This window comes from Mirounga angustirostris, unplaced genomic scaffold (assembly GCF_029215605.1).
Source record: "Mirounga angustirostris isolate CCGP_5_RB_7025 unplaced genomic scaffold, mMirAng1.0.hap1 SCAF_3, whole genome shotgun sequence".
Taxonomy (NCBI): domain Eukaryota; kingdom Metazoa; phylum Chordata; class Mammalia; order Carnivora; family Phocidae; genus Mirounga; species Mirounga angustirostris.
Genome location: NW_026991711.1, coordinates 36,436,088 through 36,454,575, shown reverse-complemented (window position 1 = coordinate 36,454,575; position 18,488 = coordinate 36,436,088). Strand labels below are relative to the sequence as shown.

Below are 18,488 nucleotides of genomic sequence, written 5' to 3'. Positions count from 1 at the left end.
CAATGTTGGGATGAAAGCATTAATTTAACCTATGACTACCAACTGCATCCACCCCCAATTCCAACTATGTATTTGAACCTTTTCAAATCTAAGTGGTTAGAAAGCATCTTCAAAATTGTTTTTTAACTTAATTGTGACATATCTTCAAACTTCATGTTAATGATTCAAGCAATTATACCAGTGTATTTTTGTACAGTCATGACTAAGCTTTCTTGTCAAAACTTTGACAAAATCTTTATCCTAATTTAACAATGAAGTTAGGAATTCTGTAACATGGCCATAATTGTTGAGAGCAATTCAAGAAAAAGGCTTTAACTGATTATAGAATGAGCATACACACACAAACACACACGGAGTTTTCTAACATTATGTAACAGATCTTTTAGTCTTTTGAAAATGTATATTAAATTACCATACTCTTTCCCCCCCTACAAACACCTTCATGGCTCTTTATTTATTAAGATAAATAAAGCCAATTATCCCTAAACAAATGCAAAGCTCATATTATATACCACCACCTGCTCTTACCTCTCTGTTTGCTCTGGACCGTGAACAGGCTGTGCTTCCTTCATGGGGCATTGCACATGCCATTCTTTTTCCTTGGGGTGTCCTTCCTTCCTTGTTCTTCTAGGTAAATTACATTTATTCTTCATTAAGCAGCATCAGTACCTTCAGAGAACCTTCTCTGATCTCTATAACTGTCAAATTCTATTAGTAGCTCTTTTCATAGTTGCAGTTTTCTGTCTACTTGTATGATTATATATTGTTTTCAGCTAGATTGTGACTATGTTTATTATATCATTAGAGCTTAATAATACTTTAAATGAATGATAGGATAAATGAATGAAGGGGCTCCTGGGTGGCTCAGTCAGTTAAGCATCCAACTCTTGATCTCAACTCAGGTCTTGATCTCAGGGTCATGAGTTCAAGCCCTGCATTGGGCTCCATGCTGTGCATGGAGCCTACTTAAAATAAATAGATGGGTAGGTAAGTAGGTAGATAGATAGATAGATAGATAGATAGATAGATAAAATAATATAGAAAATTAAGACATCTTAGAGCCTCAAAAATTTTCCTGAAGAATTTTTAAGTTACATTTTTTCCCCTATAGTCAAAATTTTATTTACAGGGGATTGTAGATTGGTTAGTTATTAGAAATCTATTTGAAAAGGTCAAAAATGGGGTGCCTAGGTGGCTCAGTCATTAAGCATCTGCCTTCAGCTCAGGTCATGATCCGAGTCCTAGGATCGAGCCCCGCATCAGGCTACCTTCTCAGCGGGAAGCCTGCTTCTCCCTCTCCACTCCCCCTGTTGTGTTTCCTCTCTCGCTGTGTCTCTCTCTGTCAAATAAATAAATAAAATCTTTTTAAAAAAATTAAAAAAGAGAAGGTCAAAAATTAAAATAATTGCTTTATTCTTTGTCCCATAAATAGTAAGTCATAAAATCTTTGTAGGTTTTATCTTAAAGAAGGACCTGAAAATTTGAAAGCAGGGTCAGGGAAAAGGGAGTGGAAGCTCAAGGATATATTACTGAGAACAAACTCTGTACAACTAACTTCATTTATGACAAGTGGGTAGAAAGAACAAACCAGCCTTCTTCATTTTGTTTCTCAATCCTTGCTTTTGGATTAAGAGGTGTGCATCAGCCACTTCCTGAGGTAGCACTTAATGGAGAACAAGAATTCCTAGTAGCCCCTGAAGATCTTATATTTATCCCACTGGTAGGAGAGACAGCACTGATTTTAAACTTTCAGGAGATTCTGCTCCTGTAATAGATACTTCAGTTGTCCTTTTTCCTCCTTTAGTCCATGCTCTGAGAGGTGACAGAATGGGTGATACTGGGAGAGGAAAGATTCAAACCAGCAAGTGTCTGCTGCTCTGCAGGAGTTTTCCATGAGCATCCATACTCTGCTGATCCATTTCTGCAATCCATTCCTCCATGCTGCTTGGTGTTAGAGGTGGTGTTGCTGCATGTCACTTGCATAACTTGTCGCTTGTTTGTTTAATTCCTGAAGTCCATCCCCATTGCTATTCTTCTGGCCCAATATTATTTTTCCGATGTGCCTTGATGAATTCTGCATTGTCAACTCTGCCATTTGTGCCTGGATGTCCTTTCTTTGTATTAATGCCTCTTTTGTTCTAAGCTATTGCCCATCTCCCAGTACTAGGGGCTCTTCTGAGAAATTGGGGATTCTGGCCTGCTGAGTGTTTGAATGGGAAATGCAGAGGGGCTTCGAGAAGTTAACAAAAGGAGACTGGGCTTTGTTCTCCAGATCTTCTCCCATGTGAGAGACCCTCCACCACTGAGTATGAAGAGGTAACTCTCTTTGTTTGCATTCTGATTGTCTGCACCAAGTAGGTAAGGTCTTCTTTTCTCAGTTTTGTTCCTTGTCAATCATTTCCATAATTGGAGGAATTTGTGGAGCAGGACGAGTTTGAACAGTCCTTAATACATCCTGCAAGGGAGAGAATTCTGAGTTGATCTTCTGCCTTGGTGGTGTTATTTGAGCTCAAATACCTGTGCTGGAAGATTGTTGGCCAGATTCACACTATCTGGGGAGGTTGGTAACTGAGATAGTTTAACAGACAAGTTTTCCTGTGGGAACTCAACCACTTCTCCCTTTCTGAACATCAATGGCAAAGAGACATTAACATTTATAGCAGGGCCCTCTGATTTATCTATAATTTTCCTACTCATGGATCCCCCTTCTGATGCCTGACTTTCTTTGTTGCTGTTTATCAAAGGACAGTTCTTCATGGCATGTGTGAGTGATATAAGTTGCTCATCTGTTGTGACCATGTACTGCTGAAGTCTTGCCTGGGTAGCAGTATTTTCTTCTCTAAGAAGAATTTCTGCCATAAGCGCATCAGTGAGCTCTCGATGATCACCTAACACTTGTTCCAGTTACTGCCTTATCTCTACTTTATGCACCTGGAGCTCACTTTCTTTAAGGTACCAAACCAGACAATAGAGAGAACTCACCAGTGATAGAGTGAAACCTGTAAGACTGACCACTCCGTAGTCCCTTGACCTCACATCCTGTCCACCGTTCATATTCTTCCATTTAGTGTTCCACTTCATGTGTCACGGGTTTGAGGGCATCCAGCCTGGATTTTTGCTATTTGGCAAGTCTGTGGAGGCTGTACTAGCTGCTAATGTGGTTCTGTTGTGCTTGGAAAGAGCATGCAAATCCGGTTTTCCTTTCACTTTATTTAACAACTGTTTTTGCTTCCTTGAGCTTAACACTTGTCCCACAAGATAGCCTGAGTCTAGAGTCTCAGTAGATTCTTCAGATTGAAGCCTGGTATGGATTCTTCTGACAGCATTGGTAGCATTGAGAGCCAGCTTTTTATTCCCCTGATGGAGGGGGCAGATGATGGAGTTCCTGGAGGGGTTGTTATTTTTGACTGTGTTGCTATTTTCTGCTGAATATCAGTCCACAGTTTATTAATTAACTCAGAATTATCTTCCTTTAGTTCGTGGAGAAACATGTCTGCATTCCTATTTGAGAGTTTAGAGCTATCCAGTTCATTCTCGCTTTCTTCTGACTGGCTGTTAACAGTTCCTTCTTCTTCATCATTTATTTCATTAAGAGCCTGAGGCTCCATGACAGATTCACTAATAATGGACTTGGTGACAGAGTCTTGATTTACCACGATGAGACCTTGAGAAGAATTAGGAGCCATTGTTACATTCAGAAACGCTGTGCACCTATGAGAATCTTAGTTGATTCTAGTATAAGCATAATGCCAGATGGTAGTTCTTCCTGTATTTCTCTGGGTTGTCTTTTTCTTTTTCTTTTGTCCTGTACATTTCAAATATTCATAGGAAAGGAATTACAGAACATTTCACTCCTTGGACACATTTCAGGATAGTAAAAATTCCCCTCATCTTACTGAAGATTTGCTTACATTCTAGAATAATAATAAACTTAGACACACCATCCCCTGAGAGACATCTGATTAGATTGCAGTGTAACAAACCAAGAGATCTTACCCTCCTCAGATCATAAAGCATTTTGACATTTTAGATTAAAATAAAGTCTTTTTCTCCCATAGGGCTAATGGGGTGGCATACCTGCTGCCCAATATAAGCACTTAGAGTTATAATTTTAGAGCACCTCTCCTGTGATATGAATACACTTCATACCCAAATAATAACTGATTCTCACTGTGGGCAATTGGCTGATTGTTTGTGTCCACCCAAAATTTGTTTGTTGAAATCCTAACACCAATGTGATTGTATCAGGAGGCAGAGCCTCTGGGGGTGATTAGGTCATGAGGGTGGAGCCTTTGTTAATGGAATTAGTGCCCTAAAAAGAGGCCTCAGAGAGCTCCCTCCCCACTTCCATCATGTGAAGACACAGCAAGAAGATAGCTGTCTATGAACCAGGAAGTGGGCTCTCACCAGACGCCAAATCTGCTGGTGCCTTGATCTTGGACTTCTCAGGCTCCAGAACTGTGACACTGTGTCACTCAAAGAACTGGCACTAAGATCCTATCCAGGCTGGTGTTCTTGGTGTGAGTAATGCATGGCCTATTTCTCTGCAGTATGGTACTTCTGTCAGGATATACATGCAATTACATAGGCTAACTTGTTTACTTGCAAGTAGGGTAAAGTCTCAGACCCTTCACACTTTCTGACATAACATATATTACATAAAATATTCTACACAAACAAACGTTAGGTACTTGTTTCTCAAAAAAGAATAACGTCAGTCTCAATAATATCCTTAGTATTTAGATTTTTTTTTTCCCTCAAGATCTTGGTGTCTATGGCTTTTGGTTTATGATACTATTCAAAAAACAAGCAAGCATCATCGGCTGTTTTAAAATTCAACAAACTGTAATTAAGTTGAAAGAGCATAAACTACTGCATGTATATAATAATCGGGTATATATGCAATGACTTCTGCCACATATTTGGGGAGCCCATAGGTGGCTCCAGTAGGTGGAGCATTCCTAACCACTTCTGGCTAGGCATTGCCCCATTGGAATCGATTTTTGTTCAAATAAGTCATAAAATGTTTAATATACCTCAATTTATCTTTTAACCATACAGACCCCTTCATTGTATCCCTCAGTTTAATAAAAAAAAGGCATTTTTGCTGTGGGTTTGATTGTCTCCATCATCTGTATATCAGCTCTAACTTTTTCTCACTTTGAAAATACAACTTCCTCGGTAGGCAGGGGATCAGGTTTGCCATTCCAAGCAATAAATATTTCATTAAGAAGTGTCAAGATCTTTTTGAACAGGTAGAGAAAGTCTTATAGAACTCTACTTTATTTTCAAAATCGCTATTATCTTCTACAAAGGGGCAGATGTTGTCTGAGCATAAGAAGAATATCAAAATAACGATGCCTATTTAAAAAGTATTATTCTGTGTTTATAAAGCCAAGGGGATATTATCACTTGAGACATCCAAGCAGAAATAGTATAGCTATCATCATTTAAGAAAGTAGACTATATAACTTCTAAGGTTTCTTTCTACTCTAAGAACATACTTTGTAATTGTGTAAGATAATAATGCTGTCTGTTGCATCCATTCTGAAATTGTGCACAACACTGATTTCAAAGTATGGTTCTCTTTCAGTTCTTCCTATCTCAGTGAATGGTACCAATATCCATTAAGTTTCACCAGCTTAGAAACCCAGGCATCACTCTTTTTACCTCTCCCCTATAAATAGAATCCATCACTACACCCTTTGATGGACGCTCCAATTTATTCACATCTGTTTCATCTTCACCATCACTAACCTCATGCAAAGTATAATCATCTCTTAACTAAACTATTGAATTACCTCTGTCTGAACTACAAACAGAACTCAAACCTTAAGGTCACATTGTAAGAAAATGCATATTTAAAGCGCTTATGCTAATCTTAGGAAAATAAACATGCTATAAATTCACATTTCTTTTAGTACATATATACTGATACCATCTTATGTCCAATCCTCATAATATAATCTAAATAGTGCCCTCTAATATATCCTAATCCAAGCCATCATTCTTTCTTTTTTTCTTTTTTTTTTTTTTTTTTGTTCTTGATCTGGGCACTGGGGAAGAAAGAAGTTTTGGGAGGGAAGCAAAAATTTTTATGTGACTTGTTACCAAAAGTCCAAAATCTTCATATATCTTAAAATTAATGTGAGTCTTCTGTTCTTCACAGTGGCTCACTTGGATTAGCAAATTACACTGATAATGACTTTCGGCAACTGCAATTTCATAAATTTTATTAGGAAAAAAGTCCTCTGGATGTGTTTAAGCACTATCTTTTTGTATTAGTTCTTAAAAGGGCATATGTTATAAAAGTTCATCCTGAAATATCAAAAGTGACCATGAAATTTGCCATGCCAGTACTTAATCCATCCCAGAAGTGATATGCTTTTGTCAGGTTAAAATGATAATAGTATATATCCTCCTTTGGTTTCCTTAGTAAATGACACTATTGAGGATATGATTGTCCCATGATGTCAAAGTCGCTGAGGCAGTGAAATGAACTTTATCACTCATATCTAATAGAGAGGGTCACTGAACTGTATTAAAATTAAACCCGCATTTTATTTCCTGGAATAGACAGAATATGAGCAGAAACTGAGTTCCAGTATTTCCAGTTTTGGAAAAAAAAATAGCTCTACTATTTCAAAAAGTTTTGGAGGTCAAATAAACTTCAGATCGAATTTTTTTTTTTTTTTTTTTTAAGTAATGAATCAAATTTGCTTTGCAGTTTCTTCCCCATCCTGGATTTCTTTTTAGTTAATCAAACTCTCCAGGTTGAAGATTTCCTCTCAAACACTTTTATGTAGTTAAGTGTGGCCCTTTAACTAAATCTTGGCTAATAAGGTAAAGGCAGAAGTGCTGTCTATATGTCAGGTGCTTGGAATTTTAATGGCTCCTATGAGTGCTTTCTTGTTATTATCTGTCTTTTCCTGGTTTGTGCTGCTTTTAAACAGATGTGGTGACAAAGTGCTAAAGACCCTCATTCCCCAAATGGAAAACCAATAGAGCCTAAGTACATGGGCAATGGAATGGGAGAAGGCTGGGTATCTGGGGACTCCATGACACAGAGCTGCCAGACCTGGCTTGCATACCTTCAGACTTTATATAAAATACAAATGCACTCCCATCATCTCCAGTTCATGACACTTTGATTTTGGTGCTCCCACTAAAATCTAATCCTGATAGATAGAGTGACATTTCATGCGAATAAAGGTGTTCAGGTCAATAAACCTTTAGAAACTTCTAGAACAATTAACATGCATGGGATGTTTTTATTGTATTTTACAGAAGTATTCATCCGCCTTAGACAAGAAAAAAAATTAATAGGGATCCTTATCACAGATAATTTGAGACTGCTCAGGCAACACTTATTATGTTTATGTGTGTATACGTCTGTGTAATTATTATTTCCCCCATTCATGAATAAATATCTAATAATAACAGGCTTTATCTGAAGAGCTTAAAATTGTTCAGCAGGTATGAAGTCACTCTGTGTCTGCTCTCAGTTTCTTTTGGCCCTGAACGATAATCAGGAACCCCCTTTAGCTACTCTTGGAATTATATTTCCTGCGCCAAACATGTTCCAAAACCTAGATAGGAGAAGAGTGCCAAGTATCTGTGTGAGTCTTGAGACTCTAATAGAAATAGTAAGAGTGTTTTGTGCTAAAATCTTGGTCTTGGGATCATCAAAGTTCATGATGTGAGTGTATAATCATAGGTCCAGTTGTGGAGAAATATCTACCACTGAACAAGTTAATTTTGGTCAAGAAAAAGGTCAATAGAAATAACAGTTCTTGAATAACCCAAATGGATAGAGTTCAAGGTAAAAAAACAAGTGAAATGTAATCACTGAAGGGCAGAGAGAGGAGCGTGGGGGAAGTGAGGGACAGGAGGGAAGGAGGGAGAGAAAAAGGACAGGAGGGAGAGAGAGAAAGAAGCAGGAATGAAAACTGTTATATTTTCTATAGCTTTTACAGGTGTATGGTAGTGATGTGATTTCACACAGGAAGTAGTTTAAATAGGGCAATGGCTAATTTATTAAATTTTTGTATCATACCATAGCAAAAAAGGAAACAAAACTTAAATATAATAGTCACCATTCTTCTACAAAAAATATTATCTCCCCCCCAAATAGCCTTTACAAAAAAGAAAAGAAAAGCAGGTGATACATGCTTCACAAACAGCAGAATATTCTTATTCCTTGTCTTATGATTTTCCAGGCAACGTGCAATTCATTTCAATTTTGTTCTTTTATTTATTGCTCAATTTTGTTTTTTCTTATTTGCTATTGAAGATTGCTATATGAAGTCTATCAAATATACAACTTAATGGATACTCCAGCCTCTGGTTTTACTGATGACTATGAACAATAAGACCAAAAAAAGAGAGAGAGAGAGACAGCTTTATTATTACCTACTGCCACTTAAAGATAAACCATGGCTCAGTTATTAGGGGGAATTGGATGTCTTTTTCCAATCAGATATGGAGAGAATGTAATGCTTGAGGGTAAATAACATTTAAGTAAGAGGCATAAATATAATTAAATTACAATTCTCAAAACAAGTAAAACAGTGCTGTTTCTCAAATAAACAAACACAGTGGTGATATATTGTACCTGAGATGTATCTATATCTATTTCTATATCTATATCTATACATAAATATTTATTTAAAATATTTCATTTATTTATTTGAGAGAGAGAGAGAGAACAAGTGGGAGGTAGGGGCAGAGGGAGAGGGAGGAGCAGACTCCCTGCCGAGCAGGGAGCCAATGGGGGCCTAATCCCATGACCCCAAGATCATGACTGAGCCGAAGGCAGTCACTTAACTGACTGAGCCAGCCAGGTGCCCCACACATGATATTTTTAAAAAGAGTGAAGAGAAATAAAATTTGGTTAAAAATTAAATAAATGATGTAATTATTGAATGTGTCTAATACAGGTAATGACCAATCTTTATCATGTACTTATTTTCTTTCAGGTATTGTATTAAATCATATTAAATAAAGAGTAATAACCCCATTTCACAGATAGAAGCTTACTCCTATTTTATATGGCTCTCAGGTGGGGGTGCCCAGGGTCCTGGGATGGAGCCCCATGTCAGGCTCCCTGCTCAGTGGGGAGTCTGCTTCTCCCTCTCCCTCTGCCTCTCCTCCTTGCTTGTGCTCTCTCTCTTTCTAAAATAAATAAATAAAATTAAGAAAAAAAAATGTTTATATGGCTGTCAAAAGAATAAGTTTATCTTAGAACAGGGGGAAAAAAGAAAGGAAAATAAAGCAAAACTATATAGTAAATAGTAAATAATAAAATAATAAAACAGCAACAATAACAAGAAAAAATATCTTAAAGAACCAGAAATGAAAATGTGGAGAAGGAAAAGCTTTCTCTTGATCTTCTAGGGTCCCTGGCTGGATCTGAAAATTAAATTGGTGAAGACAGATTAAGAGGAGAAAAGCATACAAATTTCTTTAATATATAAGTTTTACATGACATGGGAGCCTTCCTAAGGAAATGAAACCCAAAGAAACACTTAGACCTATGTACTTTTATGCTAGGTTTGATGAAGAGTAGACAGCTGTGAAGAAATATGATAGGTTGAGGAGTATAAGGAGTATGACAGGTTGAAGAGTAAGCAAGTTCAGTCTATTTATTGAGATTCTTCATGGTGATCTTTGTCTTCAAAGATAAGGATATTCCTTTCCTCTGGGTATGGGGAAGGCGCCTCTCACTTGTGGGGGTTTTTTTTGTTTTTTTTTTTTTAAAGATTTTATTTATTTATTTGACAGAGAGAGACACAGCGAGAGAGGGAACACAAGCAGGGGGAGTGGGAGAGGGAGAAGCAGGCTTCCCACCGAGCAGGGAGCCCGATGCAGGGCTCAATCCCAGGACCCTGGGATCATGACCTGAGCCGAAGGCAGACGCTTAACGACTGAACCACCCAGGCGCCCCTCACTTGTGGGTTTTTTGACCTGTTTCAGAAGGACAAGGGGCTGGGAGAGAAGGTCAGAGTGATCTTCCTGCATCGGCCATTTTCTCAAATTCCTTCAGCTTAAAATATTCAATGTGTGAGGGTGCCATATTTTGGGGTAATGTGTAATGAACCCCTTCAAAAATTATATTTATGCTAGTGTTAGGTAGGTATTGACTACTGGAAGATGTAACATTGGATTTTTTTTTTTTTTAACAAATACAGCTATAATGTTGGCAGGCATTAACACTTCAACCACTCTCAGGCAGTTACTATACCTTTTTATAAAAGAACTTTAGGAATCTGAGAGGATTATCAGAGTTTCCTAATAAACATGATACAACTAATTTATATTTTAACAAACTGAAAATATTAATGACAGCCTGCATCACTGTAAATACCAACATGGCAATTGTAACAGGGATCTCAAGCTTGCTATCCCTTTTGAAGAGCACTCCAAGAAACATCAGGATGACGTCGGAAATAAAAAAAGAATTTAGGAAACCTATGGTATTCAAAAAGAAAATTTGGAAAATAAAACTGTATCTAGTCTGTCAGCATTATAGCTGTTTCCAAAAGACTGCTGTTGGGAGTTAAAATACAAGAGCTCATTTAATGCCTAATAATTTAGGGCAATCATCTTGACTTTTTCATCTTTTTTTTTTTTTCTCTACTGTATTAAATAAGAGATTTGAATAGAGGAAATCTTATTGTGAGTTTGATATAGGAAAGAAGACTGTAAAGGAATGAATTTAATTTGCTTGTTAATTAGTAATTAACAAGAAAATGTTAGAAGTGGGTTTTCACTGCTCAAATTCTATGTGTTTAAATTTTGTGAATTAACTAAAGTATTTTAAAGACAATGCCCACCCTTGCAAGAAAAAAAAAAAAAAATCAGACCTGTGGACTATCCCTCACGGATAGTATGTGAGGTTATGATCCTGTGTTCACCCACTGGTTTAGTAATAGTTCTGGTTTTCTGATACTGACTTTATTAAAGGTGGTGCATCCCTGCCTCTGGACGCTTAACTTAACTATTCCAGTTAACCTTTCATCCACACTACTCAGGAGGCTTAGGATTGTCTCTCAGTTGTTCAACATTGAATCATATCAATATTGAATAAATAAGGGATGAATGATTGGAATTTATCTGAACCCTATCTTCCTGGAAAGCTTGTCAAGAGACCCTCCGCTCCCCTCCTCTGTTCTGAGAAATGGCTAACTGCGAAAGTGTGACTTTTCTGGCATATTCCAAGAATTAAACACCTCCAGCCTTCAAATAGGACTCACTGTTATCCTTCTTCAAAACCCCTTCGTTTCCATGACAATGAACCCTACTTTTTCCTCCCTAGTCTTTTATTTTATTTTTTTTAAGATTGTATTTATTTATTTGAGAGAGAGAATGAGAGAGAGAGCACATGAGAGGGGGGAGGGTCAGAGGGAGAAGTAGACTCCCCGCCGAGCAGGGAGCCCGATGCGGGACTCGATCCCGGGACTCCAGGATCATGACCTGAGCCGAAGGCAGTCGCTTAACCAACTGAGCCACCCAGGCGCCCACCTCCCTAGTCTTTTAAAACATCTTCATTAAAGAACATTCCTTCTATTACAACAGCCTGAATTTAAAATCATCTATGTAATTTGGTCTTTCACAAGACTTTTTTGATTGATAAAGTGAATAGAATGTGGTAAATGGACATTAGGAAGAGTTTGAGTATGACAGGAATAGATAATTTTTTATAATTGTATTTTAATTTTTGAAAATTTTCTTTTTTCTCTTTGAATTAGAAAATTTTTCCTTTTTTCCCTGGCCCTACTACAAACAGGATTGCCTTCATGATGTATGAAATTAACTTGATGATCTAGCTATTTAGTTTATATTTTTTTAAAGGTTTTTTGTTGTTGTTTTTTTCTGATTCAGAGCTAGTGCTAATGTTAACCTGGATTTTGTTAATAGGTGTACATTTCTCAGAGAAAATAAATAAATTTTATGAAAAATGTATTCATATAATTGCTTCTCTTAAAATGAATGTCTAGTAGTAAACAATCTTTTGATTTTCTCTGTAAACATTTACCATGCATAGTCGTATCACAGTTAAAGGGGCCTTTTTCTTTTTCTTTTTATTTAGAGAGAGAGAGAGAGAGAGATGGAGTGGTCAGAGGGAGAGAAAGAATCTTAAACAGGCTTAATGCCCAGCATGGAACCCAACATGGGGCTTGATCTCACAACCCTGAGATCATGACCTGAGCCCATATCCAGAGGTGGACGCTTAACCAACTGAGCCACCCAAGCACTCTCACGCGGGGCCTTTTATTTGTTTTGTTTTGTTTATTAACCTTTATCAATGATTTGCCAAGGCGTAGACATTGGGCTAAATGGTTTAAATTATTTTCACAGTCCTCTCAATCTATTTACAGTGAAGAAAGTCAGGAACAAAGAAGTTAAGTAATTTGCCCTACTCACATAACTGGAAAAAGACAGAACCTAAACACAGCCCGGGTGATCCGAACCCAAAATAGAACCTCTTAACCACTAAAAATACTTCCAGAATGTTTAAGGGAATGTTCTGTATATTATCAAATTTACTACAAATACAAGACAAAAAAAATACATATCTGAATTAAACTAATAAAATGGAAGTTCATTCAGTAATTCCTGCTATTTGGATTCTTATCCATAATTTATAGTTCCAAAGAAAGAAAAGTCAATTGATAAATACATATAATGATTCTTTTTCTTGAGGCCTTACACAAGAGAGAAAGGTACCCTAAAATTTTCCAAATTAAAGCTACTTAGCATTGTTAACATAGGAATTCAAGATTAATAGGTTTGCATTTCCTAAGGATTCATCAGAAAACAGTGTGAGATTTATTTCTGAGCCTCTGAAGAAAGGACCAGCAGAAATACCCTCCTCCTACCTAGATTTAGCAGTGTTAGGTATGCAGGGGGACAAGTGGGAAGTGGTTAGAGAAAGAACATAATTGCTTTCTACATCTCACTTCAAGACTACTTCAGATCCCTCCTCCTGACTTTTTTTTATCATTACAAATACGAGTTTCTTGCGTAAATCCTTCTTCATCTCCCCGAGCAATTTGATATTCCCTGATCAACTTCTTTTACATCTGGTACTTAAATCTATCATAGCACTTATTCAGGGTATTATTTGCTTATAAGTGGCCTTTCTTCTCATGGTGCTGGATATAAAGAACATTTGTTGTTTAAAATTATGCCTCCAATGCCAGTTTGGATTCCTGGCATTATAGAAGGTTTTTAGTGAATATTTGACAGATGAATATATTGCATTATGAACATATTACATTTAACTTATCTTTACCCTATAAATTAGAGAATCATTTACTCATTTTAACCTAGATCTGTAATTTCTATATGCTTGCATAATTCAAGTCAATTGAAGAATTGAGATTTTTCTGAAAATTCTTGATTGTTTCGATTGGTGTTCTATTTAAATTAATAGCATCAGAATATATGAATATATTTAGTCCAAAAATTTTTCAACCACTAAAATAATGCCTTTTATGACCATAGCTCTGATTAATTCTGATTGTGAATGTAGGTCTAGGGATGTGATATATTTTTTAAAGAAATGTACTTCTATACCCTAAACCATTTGATAAGCAACAAATGCATAGAATATTAGACTAGGCATCAAAACACAAACATTTTGTTGACTGGTTAAGCTGCTTCTCTGTTCCTACTCTTCGGGAGAGTAAGTAGATGCTCTTGATTTCCTAGGATTTAGAAAAATTAATGTAACGCATTGTATGTTAAAATAAGACACCTTTTTGACTCTGAAAACACCTTTACTTTCCTTTACTACACTCTTTGGTATTACTTTGCTAGTTCAGTTCAGTAGTCAAGCTTTTAGTTTCCATGGTTACTTTTGCAAATGTAATTTGGTGAGAAGATCAGAGTAAAAATCCATCAAGGCAGTGCTTAGACATGCAATTTAGCTATTCTCCCTAATGTGTACACATCATAGCCAGTTTCCTACAGTTCTTTAGGAATTCTCTTAATTTTTTAATTGACATCAAACCAGCTTTAATATAATTCCCCTTTTCAAACATCTGAATTAAAAATAAATTCTGTGTAAGCATCTTCTATACCAGTTAAAATCTAAATACGCCATTTGTATCAGCCAATTATTGTACATTATTTATATCTGGGAATAGAAGTGAGGGAACGGACCAGGTTTTGGACATTTGAAAAAATATAAGCATTTAAGTATATATTATTTTTAAAAGGACTTCAATATTTTTGTGTATGGGCCTGAAGGATAAAGGATATGATAATTGTGAATTTCCAGACAGTCGTATCTTAACTTTCTGAATTATTACTAAGAGAAATAAATTTATTTAAATTTACGTTGAAATAACTAGCAAAGGTGATTGGTCCTAAGATAGGGAAAAATGCAGTAGAATAGAAATACATTTATGTTACACAAAGATATTAAGTTATAATGAGTATAATATTATCTATATAAAATGAGGACACTGTACATTTTTTACTGTAAGTAATCTAGGATCCATAAGTTAGGTAATTTGAGCCCATGTGAGCAAATATTTATTTTTTCATTAGTATTATTTAATAAAATGAATTTTTATAGCTGTATTATGGAATTCTATTCCTAGTTCTATGATGGATAGAGTATAATTCTAAAGAAACTATTATTTTCAATATTGAGATAAAGATGAATTAGTAATACATATGAAAGTATTTTATAAACATGAACAATAGTTTTGGTTTTAAGTGTGTGTGCTTTGTATTTGAAAAATACTATTAGTGGTTGGTTTCTTCATAGAATAAATATCAACTTTTAAAAATAATTATGTCAACAAATAATATTTTCCTTAAATTTCTAAATTGAACTTTCAAAGTCTTGGTAATTTAGTTATAAATCTATGAAATAGTAACAATACTTTTTAAGGGGGCCCTGATTAATATGTGCTTATATAAATTTAAGCATATAAATTCCCTTAAATAATAAGTCCCATTTTCAGCTTATTTAAATTCCCTCTGACACTTTAATCTACATTCATAAATATAATAATGCTTGTGTTTTAAGTTTGTGAAGTATTTATCCTTAGACAGCTTTAAAAACATTAGTCAATTCTAATAAATGTGTTAAAATAATAAAGTCAATGATTTAATTTTTAAAATTCGAATGTTTATAAACTTTGTCACATTTTCTTTTACCCTTCCACATAAAATTTAAAATCTAAAATCAATATTACTTCCTAAATCTTAATATTACTTACTAGGATCTTAAGTCAGTTATGATGAATTTCTAACACATCAAAATCTATAAATACTATTAAATTAGTTAAACAAGGAGTCCATTAGACTGAGGTGGGCTCAGTCTATATGCTTGTTAATGGCTCTAAGTTATGAAATCAGAACAACCACTCTCAGTCAACAAAGCTTTAAGCTATAGTCAATCAAGTAATTTCCTTCACCTCTGCACCTTTATGTAAGTCTTTACCCTGACTCCTTTAGGTGGGGTGCTTTTAACCACTTTTGGTTTGGCCCTGCCACACTGGAATCTATTTTTGTTCAGTTAACTCTTAAAATGTTTAACATGCCTCATTTTACCTTTTAACAATACAAAACTTTTAATTTTACCTCTCAGTTTAATGCAAAAGGCATTGCTGCTGTGGATTTGATTTTCTCCATTACCAATATAAGAATTCTAAGTGTCATTTTGAAAATACAAGTTCCTCAGTAGGCAGAATAGGTTTGCCCTTCTAATAAGCAAACTGGGGATTAGTTCCCAAGCAAACTAAAATTACCATCTCAAGAAAATTGAGGTCAGTAAGAATCACTCTGATTGATTATAACCCAGAAATTTGGCTACATGAAGCCAGGGACTAGTTTCCTCTCCAGTCTCAGTAAGACTGAAACAGATTATAAAATAATGGGTATAATGTAAACATATGATCTACTTTCTCTTGTATCTTCCTTTGTAAAAATTGCAGCTTCTCATAATTGGAACTCTCTGCTTACCATATATCCCACTTCACCTAGCTCACTACTATTTCTCTGCTAGGTTTTGGGAGTAATCCAGTAAGTAGCACCCTTCCTCATCTAGTTTCTGAACCAGTTAAAAATTAGACCAAGGGAAAGCAGTTAAGAACTAAAACATTACTGTTATTCCTGAAAAAGTTTATACTGGAGTACATGGATTAAATATGAGAGCTGAGCAGGATTGCTGACTCCCTACTTGATACCTTCATTGAGAAAACCAGAGAGGGAAATAGAGTTTGCAGAGAAATAATTACTTACATTGGTGTTTCTCAAAGTTTAACAAGTCACATTAGATACTTTGTTAAAAAGTAGGATCCCCCCCCCCCAAAAAAAAGTAGGATCCCATTTAGCAGCTCTGGGTGGATCCCAGATTTAGCATTTCTAACAAGCTCCTAGGTAATAGTAAAGTTGCTTGTTCAGGGACTATTATCTGATTAGTAAGGACCTAGACCAGGTGTCAGCAAACTTTTTCTGTAAAGGTGCACAGAGTAAATATTTTAAGTTTTGTGATTATATGGTCTCTCTTGCAACTAACTCTGCTGGTGTAGCTAGAAAGCAGCCACAGTAAATAGCAGAGGAGTCATGGCCGTGTTTCAATAACACTTTATCTATAGACACTGGAATTTGTGTTTTACATAATTTTCATGTGTCTGAAATATTATTCTTCTGATATTTTTTTCAATCATTTAAAGACACAGAAACAGTGGGCTGCATTTGGCCTGTGGCCCTTAGTTTGCAGACCCCAACATAGATCATTGCCTCACCCTGACCACAGAGAAAAAAAGAAGAGAAAAAGGGCAAATCTGAAGTTAGACAGAAAACAACTAGAGGAAAAATACACTAATATCAATTTTAAGGACAAATAATAAATGCAAATGAAGAGGTTTAATTCTCTCTGAAATGAGGGAAGAGGGGCGCCTGTGTGGCTCGGTCCTTAAAGCGTCTGCCTTCAGCTCAGGTCATGATCCCAGGGTGCTGGGATCGAGCCCCGCATCGGGCTCCCTGCTCAATGAGAAGCCTGCTTCACCCTCTCCCACTCCCCCTCCTTGTGTTCCCTCTCTCGTTGTGTCTCTCTCTGTCAAATAAATAAAATCTTCTTTTTTTTTTTTTAAGATTTTATTTATTTATTTGAGAGAGAGAATGAGATAGAGAGAGCATGAGAGGGGGGAGGGTCAGAGGGAGAAGCAGACTCCCTGCTGAGCAGGGAGCCCGATGCGGGACTCGATCCCAGGACTCCAGGATCATGACCTGAGCCGAAGGCAGTCGTTTAACCAACTGAGCCACCCAGGCGCCCCAAATAAAATCTTAAAAAAAAAAAAAAAAGATTTATGAAATGAGGGAAGAGATTTTTCCTCCCCTTCTCTTTCTCAAGAACATTTACTTTAGAAAACTTGTAATTCTGAGTACTTTCTCCTCTCTTTGAATTATATGTAAATATAATTTTTAAAAACTAGATAGGCCTTTGTCAACTTGGTGACATAGGAATGGTTTTTTTTCTCAAGGACCTGGTGTAGCCAGCATGCAGGGATACACGACTACCTCGCTCTAGACAAGGTTCAGCCAACCAGTCACTGCTGACAAAATCCAAAGGCAGAAAAAGGAGTGGTGGTGAAACAAGAAAGGAATTTATTTCATTGAGGCCAACACCAGGAAGACAGGGGATTAACGTCTCAAACACTGTCTCCAAAATGCTGAAAATACTTCCAGGTCTATATAAGGAAACTGTGAGGCAGAAGTGGGTGGAAACATACAGGTAGGCAGTAAAAGTCAAATCGATCTTTCTCTTGGAGTCAGTCACAGGCAGGGTCTTGCTGGCTCAGGGCCAGCTTCCTTGAGAGGATAGTTTCAGATCGGATCAGGGGATGCTTTTCCCTCAGCATCTTCTGTCTGAACCAAGAGACAAGCTGGAAAGAGGAACCCAACTAGAAAGTTTGAGATCAAAATGGAGGCAGCTGAAGTCCTCCTTCCCTGAGGGCCATCTCTTTGAAATGTAATCATCAGGGAAGATAGCAGCCCTATCTCTACTTCCTGAAGGAAGGCAGGAGCATAACTTTGGTGGGATCCTTGCTCCAAGTTGCAAAATTACTTGCTGTCATAAAGTTTGAGAAGTATTACCCCCCAATGATAAAGCTAATTAACACAGATGCTCATCCCAATTGCCCAGTAAAGTTAGGATGAACTATTTATGACAAGTGGTTCTATTTAGTCCTCTTACTTGAAAACTAGTTGCTGTTTATCTTGAAAATATGTGGTAATTGAGGCAAGGGAAACAAAAGCAAAAATAAACTATTGGGACTTCATCAAAATGAAAAGCTTCTGCACAGCAAAGGAAATAATCAACAAAACTAAAAGGCAGCCTATGGAATGTGAGAAGATATTTGCAAATGACATCAAATAAAGGGTTAGTATCCAAAATGTATAAAGAACTTCTAAAACTCAACACCCAAAAAGCAATTAGTCCAATTAAAAATGGGCAGAAGACA

General features: G+C 36.4%; 1 pseudogene; it reads right to left on the bottom strand.

The window, feature by feature from the left end:
- Positions 1-1,560: 1,560 nt before the first annotated feature.
- Positions 1,561-13,042, bottom strand: LOC123839242 (spindle and centriole-associated protein 1-like; annotated as a pseudogene).
- Between the last annotated feature and the right edge of the window lie 5,446 nt (positions 13,043-18,488).